Here is a 17193-nt window from a genome sequence, read left to right on the forward strand (position 1 = left end):
GCCAAGAGGCCAGCTTCACCTAGATAGAACACCCTGATTTACTTCCTGATAGGATCTGATTTCAAGTCCTATCTTTGTTTTTATCTTCCTCTCCCAGACAGGTTGCCGTGGTGAATACCACTTCATTCATTCCAGCTGCACAGCATAGTGGTTAAGAATGTGGATGGAGATCAAACGGTCCAGACTCTGCCACGAACTATCTGTGAGGCTTTAGAGAAATGTCTTAACCTCTCTGAGCATCCATTTCCTCTTCTGTAGAATTAGGAATCATAGCTTTGTCGTGATAAACCAATAAATAATCTTCATAAAGCACTTAACATGGAGGCTAAAACATCCCACTGTAAGAATTCGATGTATGTCCTCTATTGTTTTATTTTAAAATGATCATTTATTCGTTCTTTGTGTAGCTGAGTCTCCTGCCATACATGGGGACCCCCTTAAATCTAGGAAGAGCTGGCTGGTATTGACACTCAGAGAGGGAGCCGGGGCCTATAGCCCTGGCACGGGGCAGAGAAGAGCGACCAAGCACGGATGCCGCCCAGGGATTGTGACAAGAATGGTGTCACCTTTCCACATCTCTAAACACCACTGGACTTCCTGGGTCAGGTGGGCACCACAAGTAGGAAGGCAGTGGACAGAGGGGAAAACCCTCTTCTTCCCTGCTTCTGTCTTTGACCGAGAGCAGCCATGGCTCTCTTGCCCAGGAAGGTGATGTCCTTTGGGGAGGCCTTGTTGAATCTGTCTGGACTGTTCCGGAAGTAGGAAGGGCAGTAGGGGGTGGGGAAGCAGCAGGAATGTTCTCCTGGCCCGGGAGAGTGTGCCGAGAGGAGGGCCTCTGGACATCAAAGGTTCCTTTTGTCCCCTTGCGAGTGGCAGGGCAGCCCGGCTGCTGGCGATGACTCAGGCCAGGCCCTGACGTCACCCAGGCTGGGCCACTGGCCTCCCTCGGCAGCCAGGAAACCGGCTGGGGAGTGGCACTCACAGCTGCAGCAAATCTCAAAATAAGGAGGCCGCTGCGTTCTCCTCTCCATCTCCCCACAGCACACCTTTCTTTTCTTCTTCTTTTTTAAGACCTCATGGAAGGTTTTACTTGTAGATCAACTTTCCAAACGTAGGAAGTCAGAATGAGTGACATCATCAGAAAAATATGTGGAGCTGTCTGGACCTGGAGTGAAGACCCACAGCAGGAACACGGTGGTACCTCCTGAGCCCAGGAGTGGGCAGCGTCTGGGCTTCAGAGGAGCCAGCGCCTCTGAGTAAGTGAAGGCCCACCCTTGGCCCCCTCACTCCGCACCCTTCACTGTGGGCGCCATCTTGTTCCCTGACACCCCAGGCCTGGCAGGCCCAGATTAGAGGGGGGAGCGGGGACTGCCTTTGGGAGACCCTCTCAATACAGGTCCAAAGGGAACTGGTCTCTTTTTTTTCCCCACTGGACCAGACAAGAAAGTGGGGGGGAAACACACACACACACACACACAGAAACTGAAACCCTGGGAAAAATATAGCCCCCCATCAAACCTCTTGTTTTGTCTCCCCTTTTTTCTTCCCCACCCCATGCCTCTGTTTCAAACTGCCAGAATGTTTGTGCAGAGTTCTGGACTGTTTGCTTCCTGGATCTTATACCGACCCGCCAGACATAAAAATAAACCTTGTTCTAGGCAAATACGTGCCCTGTGCAACCAAATGGTATTTCCACACTTAACCTGGTAAAAGATGGCAGCCCTGGTGGGAAACTGTCTACAGCACTTATGTTTTACAGAGCGTTTTCTGGTGGTCCTGGTGTGTGCACCTTCATTATCGCATACCCTGTTTACAAAGGGCATTTTTGTCAGGGCAGGCAGTACTGAGGATTGAACCCAGGGCCTCACACATGATAGGCAAGCACTCTACCACTGAGCTACATCCCAAGTCTTTTTATTTTATTTTGAGACAGGTGTTACTAAGTTACCCAGGTGGGCCTCAAACTTGCAATCCTCCTGCCTCAGCCTCCTGCCTCAGGTAGCTGGGATTATAGGAGTGCGCCACCACACCGGGCTCAGAGGGCTTAATTTCATTCCAACTTGTGTCATCGCATCTGGGATGATATTAAACTCAATGTTTGTTGTAATTTTGTGCAAAAACTCTTCCATCTTTGCATAGCCTATAATTTATGAGTTCTAGAAGTTCCTACTCAAGAAATTTAAGTTTCTGCAAAAAAAAAAAAAATAGTAAGGCACACATGACAACTGCAAAGCACATAGGATGATTTTCCTGGCTTCTGAAGTCATCCCCTGAGTCAGCATCTAGTCTTGTATAGCTTACTTAGGACAGTGAATGTGTTCTGCATAAAATCTTCATTAATTTGATGTGGGGGTGGTTTAAAAACGAGTCTTATTTTACAGGCAATAGAGAAGCTTGTCATTTACAAGAAAACAGTGGTGAATTCCTTCGTGAACTAGTCCTCTTTGAAATCAACTACCACATTCTAATATATGTTTTTTGGTTGTTGTTTTTCTTTTTTAGTAGATCAGTTTGTCGCAAAGTAAGGCCCTGCCATACTTCTGTTCTTCTGGCTTCGTGATCTGAATGCTGTGACCATTAATTTGGTGAGTGTTATTTGTCCCTAGTGGCTGCTTAAATTCAAGTCTACTATTTCTACTTTTTTGTTTTAGGGTAAGATTTAAAGAAAAGAGGCACAGAGATTTCTGCACTTGACAATTGCAGGTATATCAAAAAGGACTGGTTTTAAGGAAAGACAAATTGCTATAATAGAATCCAAAATGTACAATGGCTCAAAAACAATAAATAGGAGATTATTTCCTGCTCATGAAACAGTACAGGTCAGTGGAGCAACTCTCTTCAATGCATTCATTCCGATCAGGGCTGGGACTGCAGCTCAATGGTAGAGCACGTGCCTGGCACACACAGGCCCCTCAGATCCATCCCAGCACCATGGGTCAGGATGGGCATAAGGAATGGTCAACCAACATACAACAACAACTACAAAAACATTGAGATTCACAGATTGAGAGAGGCTCTACCTACTACAACATGTGGTTTTCACAGTTACCTGGGGTGTCTTCACTCCTGGATGGAAGAAGAGAGTATGAAAATGTGCACGTGGACCACGCATGGTGGCCCTTGCCTGTGATCCTAGAGACAAAGGAGGCTGAGGCTGGCAGATTGCAAGTTTGAGGCCAGCCTGAGCAATTTTTGAGAACTTGTCTCAGAATAAAAAATAAAGGACTAAGGGTGTAGCTCAGGGATAGAGCACCCCTGGGTTCAATCCCCAGTATGAAAAGCAGTGGGTGGGCAGATGGGAACATTACACAAGGGAAATTTTCATGGGCCAAGACTAGAAGTATAGCATTTCATATCTCCTTACATTTCATTGGCTAAAACTCAGTCATGTGATCATAACTAAGCACAAAGCTGTCTGGGAAATGTAGTCCTTTGGTCAGGCAACCGCTTTATAGTGACAACTATGGAGAGTTCTGGAGAAGTTGTTTTATCTGGCATAGAATATGAGAGAACTTGGAGATGCTCTAGGATAAGGTTGCAGAATGAAGCAACAGGAAAAATGAAACTTTATCAGATATTTAGAATTTTCTAACTGACCCTCTTAGATAACATCTGGCCTGTGGGCAAGGAGCAGTGAGGCTTCTCAAGGTGCATCTGTCCACTGCGGCCCTAAGACTTTAGGTGAGCACCTGCTGCAGGGGGGCCACTGAAACAGGAAAAGCATTCTTCCCCTATTTTTCTTTCCAGAGCCTCTTGCTCTGGGATCCTTCTGGAGTGATCTCCTTCCTGTTCTGGATCCAAGCATACCATCTGAAATTGTTCAGTGGAATCCTGCTCCCCAACTATGAGCCATAGTGATTTACTGGACATCTCCTTGTTTTCCTTAGCACATATCTCTGTCTGTTCTTGGGGATTTTGAGAGATTATTGTACCTCATCTGTTCCAGATCTTAGGGGGAAATTTTCCCTAAGGAGAAACCTTCAAACCAAATTATTAGAGAAATTTTAAAGAAGGCTGAATAGGGCTTAGGTCAAGATATTAATACAACACCCCAAAGGAGTTGATACATAACTCTAACTTTTTCTGTTCAGGAAGTTTCAAAACATTTACTGAAATAATGTGAGGTTATTAGCCCTGTTTGGAGAACCCTTGGCTCATTTTCTGTTTTCTGTAGCCTCTTAACTGTTGTTGATCTGGGTTGAGTTTTCCGCTCACTGGTAAGTTTCAGTAACCACATGGTAGGTGTCTTATGATGCCCTTCATGTAAAGGCCTCCAATAACAACAAACTTGAGCCTTTGTCTGAGCTGCCAGGTACCTACTTCTCTCATTTTGTCCCCAATAGATAGCTAAAAGTCTGGTTTCTGATTAAATGTTGCCACTGGACTTAACATTTCTGGCACCCACATCCACACCCTAAACAGCATGCATTGTCTATTGTATGAAAAGGTCGGTCACTGGCCAGTTTGACTCAGCCTCTCAGATAGCTGATGACAGAGCCCAGTGCCTGGTCTGCTCTCCGAGTCCTGCTGCCTAAACTCTGCTTATGCCCCTGATACCAGGAGTGGGCTGAAGAGGAGTGGAATAGAATAACAAGTTGATTTTTGGCAAAAATACTGCCACCTCTGAAGGTCCATTTGCCCAGGGACTGAAAATATCTCCTGAGCTGGGAACTGACTCTGCCGATAGAGAAAGTCAAAGATAAAGTCAGGTTAATGGGGGACTGTGGTGCCTTCTAGAAGCAGAAAGCCAAAGAAGTAAGTTGAGAACAAGTACCAGATTTCAAAAGCTGGAGCCCACCCTAACAGGGTCTCCCAGGAAGGGTAGAGCCCAAGGCCCCAGTGAAGGAGGAAAGATGTCAGTGTCTGTGCATTGGGCACACAGGCCAAGCACAGCTCGATCATTTCAGCTGTCATCTGACAGGACTCCTCAAAGCTCATAGTGCATTGGAATTGACATATGAGTGGTAGCTGGGAGGGGGAGGAGTCAACATCCTGATTTCTAATTTTCGGCTGCGTAGTACAGTAGGAAGAGGGGTGTGACCACGAATTCGCATAACCAGAATTTCACTGCTGTTGACACTTAGTGTTTGAAAGAAAGCCACAGATCCCCATGACCACTTGACAGGGTAAACTCACAGACAACACCATCCAGGCAGGGTTGTATATAAGTGCACATTTTATAAATATTTTAATATCTGACATTTTCCCCAATAAAACATCAAAGTAGGTCTCATGGAAGAAGCTAGACTCTCTTGAACTTACTTAATTTGGGGTTTTATTATTTTTTTCCATTCTGATTATACATGAGGTGTATCATTCACATTTGAGAGACCATAGTCTTTGCAGAGAGACCTCTGAAAGTCTTAGTCTGGCTTCGTTGACCCACGCTGAGCAGATGTGGAAGAACACAGCAGTCTCATGTGGCTGTGCCTACATCAATTGCTTGTTCTAACCCAGAAGTTTTCTAATTGTCAGAGCGCAGAAGTGTTCCCTTCCCCTGGGTCAGCATTATAAAATTTCTCCTGTTCCTTTTAGAGGGTTTTGCAATAAGCCCGCGTCATATTCACCAAAGCTAAGAATTCACAGTAATGGGGCTTTGTAATTTCTCACGCTGAAATCCCCTAATTTCTTGTCAAGAACCAACTTGGAAAACACCACACTGGAGACTTCGAGTTTTGTTATTAACTTAAGCAGCCTCTGGTTTTCATCAGACTTTTAATGCTTCCTCCCTCCTCTAAAATGGTGTTTCTGAAAAACACAATGTAGAGGCTCTGTTAGAACAAGTAAGGTCGATGCCTGAAACGAACAGTCTGGGCAACTTAGCAAAGTCCACATCCAGTCAATGAAAGTAATCACCTTCATTATGGTCAGTACTAGTGTTTGGGCTTTTGATGTTGCTATTAAGAATCATTGTTTTATCCCAGTGGCTTGGGAGGCTGAGACAGGAGGATCATGAGTTTAAAGCCAGCCTCAGCAAAAGTAAGGTGCTAAGAGCCACTCAGTGAGACCCTGTCTCTAAATAAATACCAAATAGGGCTGGGGATGTGGCTCAGTGGTGGAGGCCCCTGCATTCAATCCCCAATACCCTGCCCCCACACCCCAAAAAATCATTGTTTTGGGGAAAAAAAATTTTGTCTTTCTTAATTTTCTTTCATCTGGATCCTTAGCACCACTCCTAATCAGCCAAAGCACATGGGGTAGGCTTCAGTGCCCACTTGGGGAAGCTTGACTCTAGGCCAGGCGCCTGACTGAGAGGCCGCTAATCTCATTCAGTGAGATGTTTGACCTGGGATTTGCTGAAATGATGAGTCACCTTTCTACCAAGAGGTGATTCCTAGAAACCTTTGGGGGCTCCTGGTATGTTGGGAAAAGGAAATTTAGAAACCACTCATGAAAGCATCAACCTTGAGTAGGGCCTCCTCTCTTTGTCTGAGAGCCTCTGATCATGAGTTCAGCCCACATAGGGTGAAGGAGGAACTTCCTCCATGTTCCAGATCCGACAGGCATCATCCTAAAACTCAACAAGGAGGTGGCAAGTAGTGAAAGGACTTTCATTGACCTAAGTTCCTTGGCATCAACTATACCAAAGTACCTTGCCTAAGGAGGAATTTAAGACTGAGCCCATGCATGGGACCTATTAAGAGACCCCTATTCCTTCTTTCTCAATCTATATAAGACAAATTCTTTTTCTTTTGTTTGAAAAAATTATCTGTTTACTAGAGTCATAACTATATAAAACTTGGAAAATTATACAAAATATCAAAAAGAAAATAAACTAACACCAAGCCACAATTCAATGTAAATATTTTGATGAAGAAATCCTTTTTAATTTTTCCTGTATATATTCTTGTAAAAATTATTGAGATGAGCCGGATGCAATGATACATGTCTATGATCTCAGTTACTCAGGAGATTGAGGCAAGAGGATTGCAAATTTAAGGCCAGCCTGAGCAATTTAGCTGTCTCAAAATTAGAAGGTTCAATCTCCAGTAGCCAGGGCGGGTTTTGCTCCACTTTCTACTTAACATGCTCTTTGAAAACATGATTTTTAATGTCTATGTTTCCACGTATGGATACATCTTAACTTTCCATGGACATTTTGATTACCACCAGTGTTGCACTGTTATAAATACATAAACATTCTTAAGATAAATCCTGTGGACATCTTAGGAAAAGTCCTTAGAAATTGGAGCACATGGTTCAATGACCTGCTTTAGAGCTCCTGATGAGCACTGGTGTATAGACTCCAGAAAGATCTCAGTGTCTATTTCCAAACCTTGGTGCCCTTTATTTCTCAAAGTAAAATTCAGGCTCCCAGGCCATAGTGGCATCAGAGGCATCCCAAAAATATGCATTTTAATTCATCCTCACAATTCTTACGCACATTAAAGTCTGACAACCAGTAGCATGCCATATTCAACTAGTTCAATGTACATTCAATTTGACAAACATTTATGATATAAAATAAGTAAAGCAGAGCTGGGGTTGTAGCTTAGTGGTGGAGTACTTGCCCAGCATGCGTGAAGCACTTGGTTCAATTCTCAGCACCACATATCAATAAATAAAGATCAAAATGGTACAAACTTTGGGCTGGGGTTGTGACTCAGTGGTAGAGCGCTTGCCTACCACGTGCGAGGCACCGGGTTCAATTCTCAGCACCGCGTACAAATAAATGAATAAAATAAAGTTCCATCAACATCTAAAAAAAAGTATTTAAAAAAATTGAAATCTTTTAAAAAAATGGTAAGACTTTAAAATTTTTTTAAAAATCAAAAAATAAGATAAGTAAAGCAACCCCAAACTAGTATATTGTCCTAGCCTCTTTTGTGCTCCTATAACAAAGTACCTGAGGCTGAGAATTTCATAAAGAAAAAAGATTTATTTAGCTCACAGCACTGGGGGTTTGAGAGAATATCTGCTCAGCTCTGACGAGGGCCTCATGATAAAGGGCAGAATCACATGCAAGTGTAGGAAGTGGTACACACAGAAGAGGGACTTAGAGCTGTGCCAGGCTGTCTCATCACAATCCTCCTCACAGGAAGGAATCCCATCCCACATGGCCTATATTAACCCATTCTGAGGAATGTGCCCCATGACCTAATTTCCTTTCACTGGGCCAGGCCCCACCTCTTAAAGGTCCCACCACCCTCAACACACCACAATGAGAACCAAGCCTCTGGTATATAAAGTCCTAGAGGACAAACCATACCCACGCTATAGTACATTTCTCAATCAGAGTTTACCTTGAAGCCTTTTTTTTTTTTTTTTTTTTTTATTCTGCAGTTTGGGATTTCCTTTGGTATGGTACAATAAGCTTATTCTTTGCTAGGGAACCAGGAAACCTATTATAAATATGAGATCACAGAGGTCAACATGGTTCATTTACTTCCTGGGTGGTCACCCAGACATTCAGTGACAGAGGTTGAACTAGACAAAGACACACCAACCACTGGGTAGTAGACAAAAGGAATCAACGAGAAGATTCACTCCTGAAGCCATCCCCTCATCCCCAGGAGGGGCTCAGGTATCTATCCTAGTCACCTAAGGAGGCCAGACCACCAGCACCCTGCACCCTGAGATGGTAGTAAACTAGATGCAAGAGGACCCAGGGCAGCCTTGCAGAGGGTGTCCAGGAGGTCCAACCACAAGAGCAGAGCACAGGGGTGAGTCCAGAGTCAGAAACCAAGAGAGCAGAATGGAGTTAGGCAAGTGCCAGACTAAAACACCTGGGCAGATCTCCAGGCAAGTCAGCCTCGAGATGAGAAGAAGGAGAGCCAGGGCTGGAGGGGAGCTGTAGCAGAACTTCAGACAGGAGGGCCTCCTCTCCAAAGCAGGAAGGTTCTGTGGCTGGCCCACCTCAGACAACAGGGAGGGGACAGCAACGGACCTCAGGGCAGGGACTGAAAATGGAAATTTAGAAAACAACCATAGGTCCTCCTCACCTTCTAAGAGGAAGTGTGACACTCTCTCCTGCCTGTGGAACAAGCGGAAACCAGCAGGCCACATCCACCAGTCATGCTTGGTATCTGAGGGCCCCAGTGCCTCCTCTCCTTCCATGACCTCAACTGCTGGAAGGCCCCCATTGCATCATTTGACCTTCAGGTTTTGCCTTCACAGACAGCTCAGCTCCCCAGAGTCCCCAATTGGTGTCTGGGTTCTGTAACTCACCTGTCAGTTTCCTGCGTGGTTCGCTCTGCCATGACAGCTGGGGAAGCATTAGAGCCAGACCCCTCAGGCGCGCCCCACCTGTGCCATCCTCCATGCTCAGGCACCAGGGAGTTGGCCTATGATCACCAAGTTTTACTGATTCTGCGTGTGCCGCCGTTAACTCATGGCTGTCCCCACTCAGGATGGCTCCTCTCCTGATTCATCCCAAACTCATCCACCTGGGGAATCCAGGTTCACAATAAGTATAGATTCTGGCAATGTCAATAGTTTTCCTTACATCAGAGGTTCAACTGATAGAAGCCCGAGAATGACACGGGCAGTTCAAGTCCTTATGGTTTGCCTTGTGCAAAGCCCATGTCCATGTTGTCCTGAACAACGTCCTCGGCTGAGGCACCTCCTCATGATACTCAGATGAAGTTCTGATTACTCACAGGACTTGGATCCCCAGCCAGGAAAGTCTATGTTGTGACAATGTGCCATCAGATCTAACCCTTTGAGGGCAGAAATTGGAGCTCCATGAAATGCAGACAAGGTGTCTGGATCCTGTTTGAAAATATTGGGTGGTCACAAAGCAGGAAGTTCAAAGGCAAAAACGTATTCAGTGGGTTCTGTGATCTGGCAAATGCCACTGATATTCCCACCTTTATTTGTTTATGTTGACTCTAAGTCCCACTTCCCCTCACACTAACTAACTAACTAACTAACTACTAACTAACTAATCTGGGAGGGGGGGAAGCATTTATATAATCTTAGGTCAAAGCTGCAGGAGGGCACTGGCCCAGACAAGCTCTACCCCTTCCCATAGGAGCGTGTTGGGCCAAGGGCCATTGCCTGCTGGGCCAAGAGCCATTACCTCTGAGAGGTCAGCATCCCCTGAAGGAGATGTGCCACCTCAGTAGTCAGAAGCAACTGGGCAAAACTGAAAGCTCCTACCATATCCAAAGAGACCATTCCTGTTTCCCATCATCTAGATGTCAGCACAAAATGCTGTGTAGACAGCTACCAGGAACAGTGGGAGATATCTGAGGCCAACTCCCCAGGATCTGCAGACCCCAAACTTTACAAGCCAATCTTGACTGTGGATCATCAAAAAAAAAAGAGAATGGCTCAAATTAAAAGTACTGATGTCAAATACTGACAAGTGTTAAGCAGGATGGATCTCTCATAACCTGTTGATGGTAATGGAAATGCACAGCCACTCTTTGAGACGGTTTGATGGTTTGTTATAAAGCTAAACATATACTTAACCTATTATCCAGAAGTTCTCTCTTCCGTAGTTACACAAGAGAAGCAGAAGTGGACGTTCATGCAGTAACCTGTACATGAACGTGCATAGCAGCTTTGTTTTTAATAGCTACAAACTGGTGACAAGGCAAATATCCTTCCACAGTGTGTGGATAACCACCTGTGGTACATCCAGAACTTGGAACACCATTCATCCAAAAAAAGTGCTCACTGTTCACCTGCAAACTGAATGAATCCCAACAGCATTATGCTGGGAGGAAGAGGCCAATCTCAAAGGGTTACATACGGTAAAATTCCAAATTCCAAATACCAAATTACAGCGATAGGAACAGATAGGGATCAGGGCTCAGGGCTGGGGCAAGCATGCAACTAGGGGGTGGCACAGGGATTTGTGATGATGGGGTAGTTCTGTGACCCAACTACGTGACCGATGTAGACACACAATAACATTTCACAGAACCACAGAGACACTTACAGAGAGCACGTTAAATCTGGGAAATCAGGCAAGATCTCTGCCTGACCTAAGAGTGTACCAGTATCCATCGCTCGGTTTAGACAATGTTGAGGGGAACAATAAAGCATATACTTATTGTACTTATTATTTTTTTTTTTTTGGTGTGACTTCTTGTGGTTCTATTTTTAAAAGAGAGTTTCAAAAGCAACTTTAAAAAAATTTTTTTTAAATAAGTCTTAAGAAAAAGAGGAGGGAGTTCCCCACCTCTGGGGATGGGACTCCTATTGTTTACTTTTCCGCCTTCTAATTTGTGGTTGGGCCTCCACAGAGTCCTGGTGGCTTGGGCCTGACCCTCTGCCTTTCAGAGCTAGTCCACCTCTGATGGAATCAAAGCTCCAGGATTCCAGCACAGAGTGTGAACACGCCCCCTTTCCCCTCCCAGAGACTGTAACTTCAAAGCTGGGTAAAGATCTAGAGATCTAAGAAAGGGTCTTCCAGTGAAAATCGAGGACAAATCATCCTTCAAGCTCCTGCGCAGTAATTTCGTTTCTGGAATGGCTCTTTGTCTGTTCTGCCCTTCACACAGATTATTCTCTTCACCTTCGTCAAACGGCCCCTCCTCTAATGGAGGGAGATTAACCCTTCTCTGCCCCTTTGTTCGCATTCAGTTGAGGGCTTTCTTGTAACAGCACCTCTCTCCAGGCTGGGTGCCCGATGCCACAAGCTGTATACTACCCAATGAGGTGGCTGCCTCCCCTCCAAAGTATTGATGCCTCTGTCCAACACCTTTTTGCCAGACTTGGCCCTGGAAAGAAGGTTTTGAAATTAAATTTATCGTGAGCTGCCTGTGTTGGCAGTTCAGCATTACACAAGGCCACGGGCATTTGGGTTAAGGGGCACTCTTGGTGCTCACTACCTTCAGAGCCCTTTCTTAATGAGATTTGAGCTTTATTTACTCCTCTGCTCTGCAGAAGGGCCTCCAGCATCACCTAAGACCAACGCTGAGCATATGGGCTGAGGCCTATGTGGCATCCTGTCCGGACGTGACAATCCACTATCGTACAAGCCACTGTTCCTCCATTACTGGCCTTATTTATTCGGGGGACTCATTTCAAGAGACCATGGTGAGAAGGACAGAGGTGTAAATTTCTTGGCAGGAGGTAAGTTGGCCATCAGGACAACATGCTAGAAAGGTGACAATTTGAATGGTTGACTTTCGTAGGTGTTGGTGAATCTCCTCGTTTTGCACCTTTTGGTTTCAAAACCAGACTGAACAATGTAAAACGAAACTTGCAACTTATTTTTAGCTGTTTATGCTAACTCATGAGATTTTTCTTTGCAAACTAAATAGAATAAAGATAACTTCAGCTGGCTAAACTTAGTCTGATTGACTTAAAATAGTAGTCAAGCCTAGTTCTCCAATTCTTCTTAAGTGATACTTGGTTCCAGGTAATTTTTGACCAATATTTACTATTTTGGTTAAAACTACTTTGAGTTGTGGTTTTTAAAAAATCAAGTATGCCATAACATTTTCTTCTAAGAGGAATTGAGAAACATCTTATAAACCCTCTCTACAGGCATCTATTCATTAACCATCTAATCAATAACTACTTATTAAATATCTAAGTGACAGGAATTTTTTTTTTAATTGAGCCAGTGTATATAAGAGCAGAATACTAAAAAATTAAGGAATATAGCTTCTATCGGCTGCTAGGGTCTTCAGGTATGACATTGTCTTTGAACTCAATTTTCTTCTTCCTCAAAAAAAAAAAAAAAGGTATAGCTGGGTACCTGTAATACTAACTACTCAGGAGGGTGAGGCAGGAGGATTGAATGTTTGAGGCCAGCCTGGACAACTTAGTGAGACCCTGTCTCAAAATAAAAAATAAAATGGGTGGCTAGATGTGGTGGTGCACATCTGTAATCTCAGTGGCTTAGGAGACTGAGGCAGGAGGATTGCAAGTTCAAAGCCAGCCTCAGCAACTTAGAGAGGCCCTAAGCAACTTAGCAAGACCCTTACTCAAAAAAAAGGGGGGGCTGGGGATGAGGCTAAATGGTAGAGCACCCCTGGGTTCAATCCCCAGTACTGGAAAAAAAAAATTAAAAGGGCATAGATGGTGTTGTCCCCATCCTGTAATTCTAGGAAACACACTCTGCCACCAAGGGCCGGGGGAAATGTTGAGGCACATTTTAGAGACCCTGGTGGTATTGGAAGGCCACTCTCATTTCCGGCTCTCCATTCCCTGTTCCAGGAAGGACAGGTTTGCACACAGCACTGTGCTCTGCCTGCCAGTCAGTGTGGCTGCCCTTGGTAAACAAGCCACGAAGTCCTTGAAAGACTTCTATGGGGGTTTTCAGCCCCAGGGCCATTCCCTAACTCACCCAGCAAGTTCTCAGGTTTTAGGAAGTGGCTTCAAAACCTAAAGCCGGAAGATGCCACTGGTGGGGGGAGGCAAGAGCTTCCCCCAGTGAGGCCTGCCATTGCTCGAGGCTTCAGTGCCATGGCACACATGAAGCTGTCCCAGAGGAAAGCAGAGACAGGAGTAAAGGGAGATAATTCAATACAACAAAAACATATTGTGCTTTTATCTTGAGTCCAGAGGGAGTGAAGGGCTCACTGAGGTTTGTTAAGCGGCTCTAGCTGAGAAGATGAGCGTGCTTGTGGCTCTTGTGAGCTGTGAAGTCATTTATCTCAGAGAGGAGAAAACAAGTAAGTTTGTTCCTTACTTGTTTACGTAAGTAAATAGTCTAGGAATATTTGTTGCCCAAGGTGAAGGAGGACACAAGGAGAGGATTCTGCTCTCACATGAGGAGGATTTATGGATCTGTACAAATGCTTCCTTGAACCCCTTCATTTATATCCCTACCTTCCTTTTTCAATACAATTATCAGCCTCTCTGGAAAGAAAAATCTCAACTTTCTGCTGAATGTGTGTTTTGCTAATTCAGGATCTAGACAACCCTGTTTTTAAGTTGTTCTTCATTCTGTGAGTGGCCAGAGGTCAAAGCAGCTGGTGAGCACGTGGGTAGGCGCGTAGGGAAGCTCTTGATCTCTGAGGGCACTCAAGGTCATATTTAGTGCCATGTTTCAAATGCACTGAGAAATGAAAGCAGGAACTCTTTCATTTCTATCTCAAGCTGAGGTAGTGTTGTCCATACTGGTGAGGACACCTGCTGCAGACAGCCCCACAGGAGGATCTGAATTAGGTTAGGGTAGCTGTCCACCGCAGCCTCCCTTGAAGCTCTGTCATTTATCACTTTTTCTGTGTGGAAAACCATATAGTTCACATTTCCTTCTTCTTCCAGCTTTTTCCTGGAGAGTGAACCTCAGTTGGTCCCCTAGGCTTGCTGCCCAAACCTTGACACCCTTTCCCACATCTTTCACGGATGCTAATGGACGGAGGTGAGAAAGCCAATGTTGAAGAATGGGAGGTAGCTTCCTGGAGTCTGACATGTCCTAGAGTTTGACATGTCTACACCTCACAAGCACTGAGCAAGAGAATCCTCTCATATTCCCAGGCAGGGTGGAGCTGGTTGATTAGAAAACCCCCTTTGAGAGCCATCTGGCTGCCATATAAAATTACTGCCAATGAAGTGACACAGTCATCTGGTCACAAACACCAGGAGGCGGGAGACTTGGAGTCCAGCACTTGGCCTATCCAACCTGAGAAGGCAGGATGGGCTGGATGCTTTAGAATCACAAACGTACAGAGCTGGAAGGGACCTTAGACAGGGAAAAAATGAACAGATTTTAACATATAGAATCATTTGTTAAAATGATACATGAAAAACACTAAATTTGGCAGAGAAAAATCTGTTATCCCAAAGTTAGGCTTCTTAAAAGTCCATTTGGGGGTGGATCAGGAGTAGAATGCTTGTCTTATATGTGCAAGGGCCTGGGTTTGATCCCCAGCACAGAAAAAATATCAATTAATTAATTAGAAAATTAAAAGTCCATTTTTAAAACATATTGACGAAGTAACTCATAATACCTCCTTAGGTTATTCATACAGGTGAAAAATACTGTTTGTGAATCAAAGCAGGTCAGTCTTGATTGTTGCACTGATTTTTCTTTAATTGTAATTTAGATTAGAATAGTCAAACAACTCAATTTTAAACATTTACAACTACTGAATATATTAGGTGTGAAAGGAAACCAGCCACAATTCTGAACACAGTGAATGGCTGAACTCATTCATGAAGGGTGTGATCTTGTCCAAATCACCAGATCTTTCTCTCAGCCTTAGTTTCCTCATCTTTGATATGGTAATACTGGACTTTACTAGCTGAAATCTTGGTTTGTCTGGAAATACAAACTTCTTCCACCTACTTTACCACATAAAACATTTCCAAATTATGACAATCTTCCTCCCAAATCATTAAATCTGATCTTCTACCCTTAACTTCTCCAAACTTGTTGATTCCTCCTTTTTTCTGCTGTCTCTTCTGCCTGCTAAGTCTGGCCTATCTTAAATTCTTCATTCAAAGAATTTAAATCAAAGTGTTTTATCTGGCAAATATTTAATTTTTAAATTTCTGGTTGGTGGCATCCTGGGTACTCAAAATTCCCAGAGCCGGGCTGGGGATGTGGCTCAAGCGGTAGCGCACTCGCCTGGCATGCGTGCGGCCCGGGTTCGATCCTCAGCACCACATACCAACAAAGATGTTGTGTCCACTGAGAACTAAAAAATAAATATTAAAAATTCTCTCTCTCTCACTCTCTCTTTAAAAAAAAAAAAAATTCCCAGAGCCTGGAAAGTAGACACAGGTTCATCTAAACTAGAGAACTTGTTAATTCCCAGAAGCTAGGGGCCCCTCCACCAGGGATCTGCAAATAAAAAAAAATTACTGATGTTAGGAGTGGAGTGTGGACACAGGAGGAAGTTTTATCCTCTATGATTGGTAGAAAGACAAACTTTACAATCCATTAGACTTAGATTCGAATCCCAGTTCTGCTATTTACTATGTGACTAGTAATCTTTATAAAAATTAATTAATACCCACTTTGCAGGATTATTGCATTAGAATTAAATAAAATAATTATAATATGAATAAAATAATTAAATAAGCTAAAATATTGAATAGGAAGTAGATTCCTCATAATTGATAGCTAGTACAGACTTTCAGCTCTGATCAACAGAAAGCAGAAGTTCCTGCCCAGATCTCTAGGCAAGACAGAGATGTTCAAAGTAGGATTGGACTTTCCCAAAAATTTCAGCTAAAATATCACCCAAAGGTATTTTCAGTCATTGATACATTAAGTCATCAAATTGTTTCCAGGGATGAATACAGCAATAGACAGACATAATAACCAACCTCATAAAAAAATAATCTAAGCCTTTTCATTCAAAGAATTTAAATCAAAGTGTTTTATCTGGAGAATATTTAATTTTTAAATTTCAGTTAGAATAGCCTAACCTGATAACAGATGCACCACAAGTTGACCATCTATACTAGGTGTAAAAAGAAACCAGCTGTAAATTTAAATGTAGCGAATGGCGTAAAGAAATGTGCAAACCGATCCAAATGTTTATCAACCAAGGATTCCTCTGGGACTCAGTGCCCTGACTTTATGTTTTTTTAAAAAAAAATGTAGAGAGTCAAGCTTTGTTCATACTTGAATTATGTACTTTGCATAAGCCATGTAATTTAACTTTAACCCATAGAACCGAAAATAAAATTAGCTCAGCGAGCAGAACAAGGAGACGAAGAGCAAGTAAGAACGTTAATCAAAGTGAAAGACTCAACCCTCGCTGCTGGCTAGCTCTGTCCTCCAGCTTGCTCTTGCCAGATTATTTTGGATACCTCGTGCTTGACTCGTCAGAGTGGCAGAAGCAGGCTCAAATGTTCACTGGGGAAAAGGGATTTGTCTTTTAAGTTAATGTCTGTGCTTACGCCCCGAGGAGGTTAATGAGGTGCACACAATTTTTAAAAATCATAAGCGAATGCATATCTTTGCCACTTGTAATCATGACAAAGCTGAAGGAATTTAGGTGTGAGCATTTTTTTTTAAGTACAAAACAGGATTTACTAGTCGAGAATATCTGCCTAAGCAAGCTTGTCCCTCTGAATATTTTCAGCCATAGTACATGTTTGTTTACCCCTAGCAGGTTTGGCAAACATACCAGATGTGCTGGTTGAGCGTTTTGGAACATCACAAAATAAACCAATGTATGGCTTTTCAGCTCGTTTTGACCAAGGAGAGATAGGGAACCCCACGGGAGGTTTGGAAATGGCTTGCCCTGGCATCTACTTTATAAGTGCCAGTAGGAGACCAGACCACCCTTCCCTATAAAAGGACATAACACCATACACCCATCTCCAGGG

General features: G+C 43.7%; 1 long non-coding RNA gene and 1 other non-coding gene across 5 annotated transcripts in view; one reads left to right on the plus strand and one right to left on the minus strand.

Annotated features, from left to right (window-relative positions):
- Positions 1-17193, minus strand: part of LOC106144963 (uncharacterized) — an 88761-nt gene that overhangs the window by 68431 nt on the left and 3137 nt on the right. For all 3 annotated transcript variants that reach the window (XR_002484260.3, XR_013436544.1, XR_013436545.1), the window contains exon 2: positions 9169-9711. This is a non-coding gene — a long non-coding RNA (uncharacterized LOC106144963). The remainder of the gene's footprint in view (positions 1-9168; positions 9712-17193) is intronic.
- The window catches only part of LOC101973728 (uncharacterized), a 152733-nt gene that overhangs the window by 45704 nt on the left and 89836 nt on the right, over positions 1-17193 (plus strand). For both annotated transcript variants that reach the window (XR_013436542.1, XR_013436543.1), the window contains exons 5-6: positions 1072-1256; positions 2503-2585. This is a non-coding gene — a transcript (uncharacterized LOC101973728). The remainder of the gene's footprint in view (positions 1-1071; positions 1257-2502; positions 2586-17193) is intronic.

Source organism: Ictidomys tridecemlineatus, chromosome 3 (genome assembly GCF_052094955.1).
Source record: "Ictidomys tridecemlineatus isolate mIctTri1 chromosome 3, mIctTri1.hap1, whole genome shotgun sequence".
Taxonomy (NCBI): Eukaryota; Metazoa; Chordata; class Mammalia; order Rodentia; family Sciuridae; genus Ictidomys; species Ictidomys tridecemlineatus.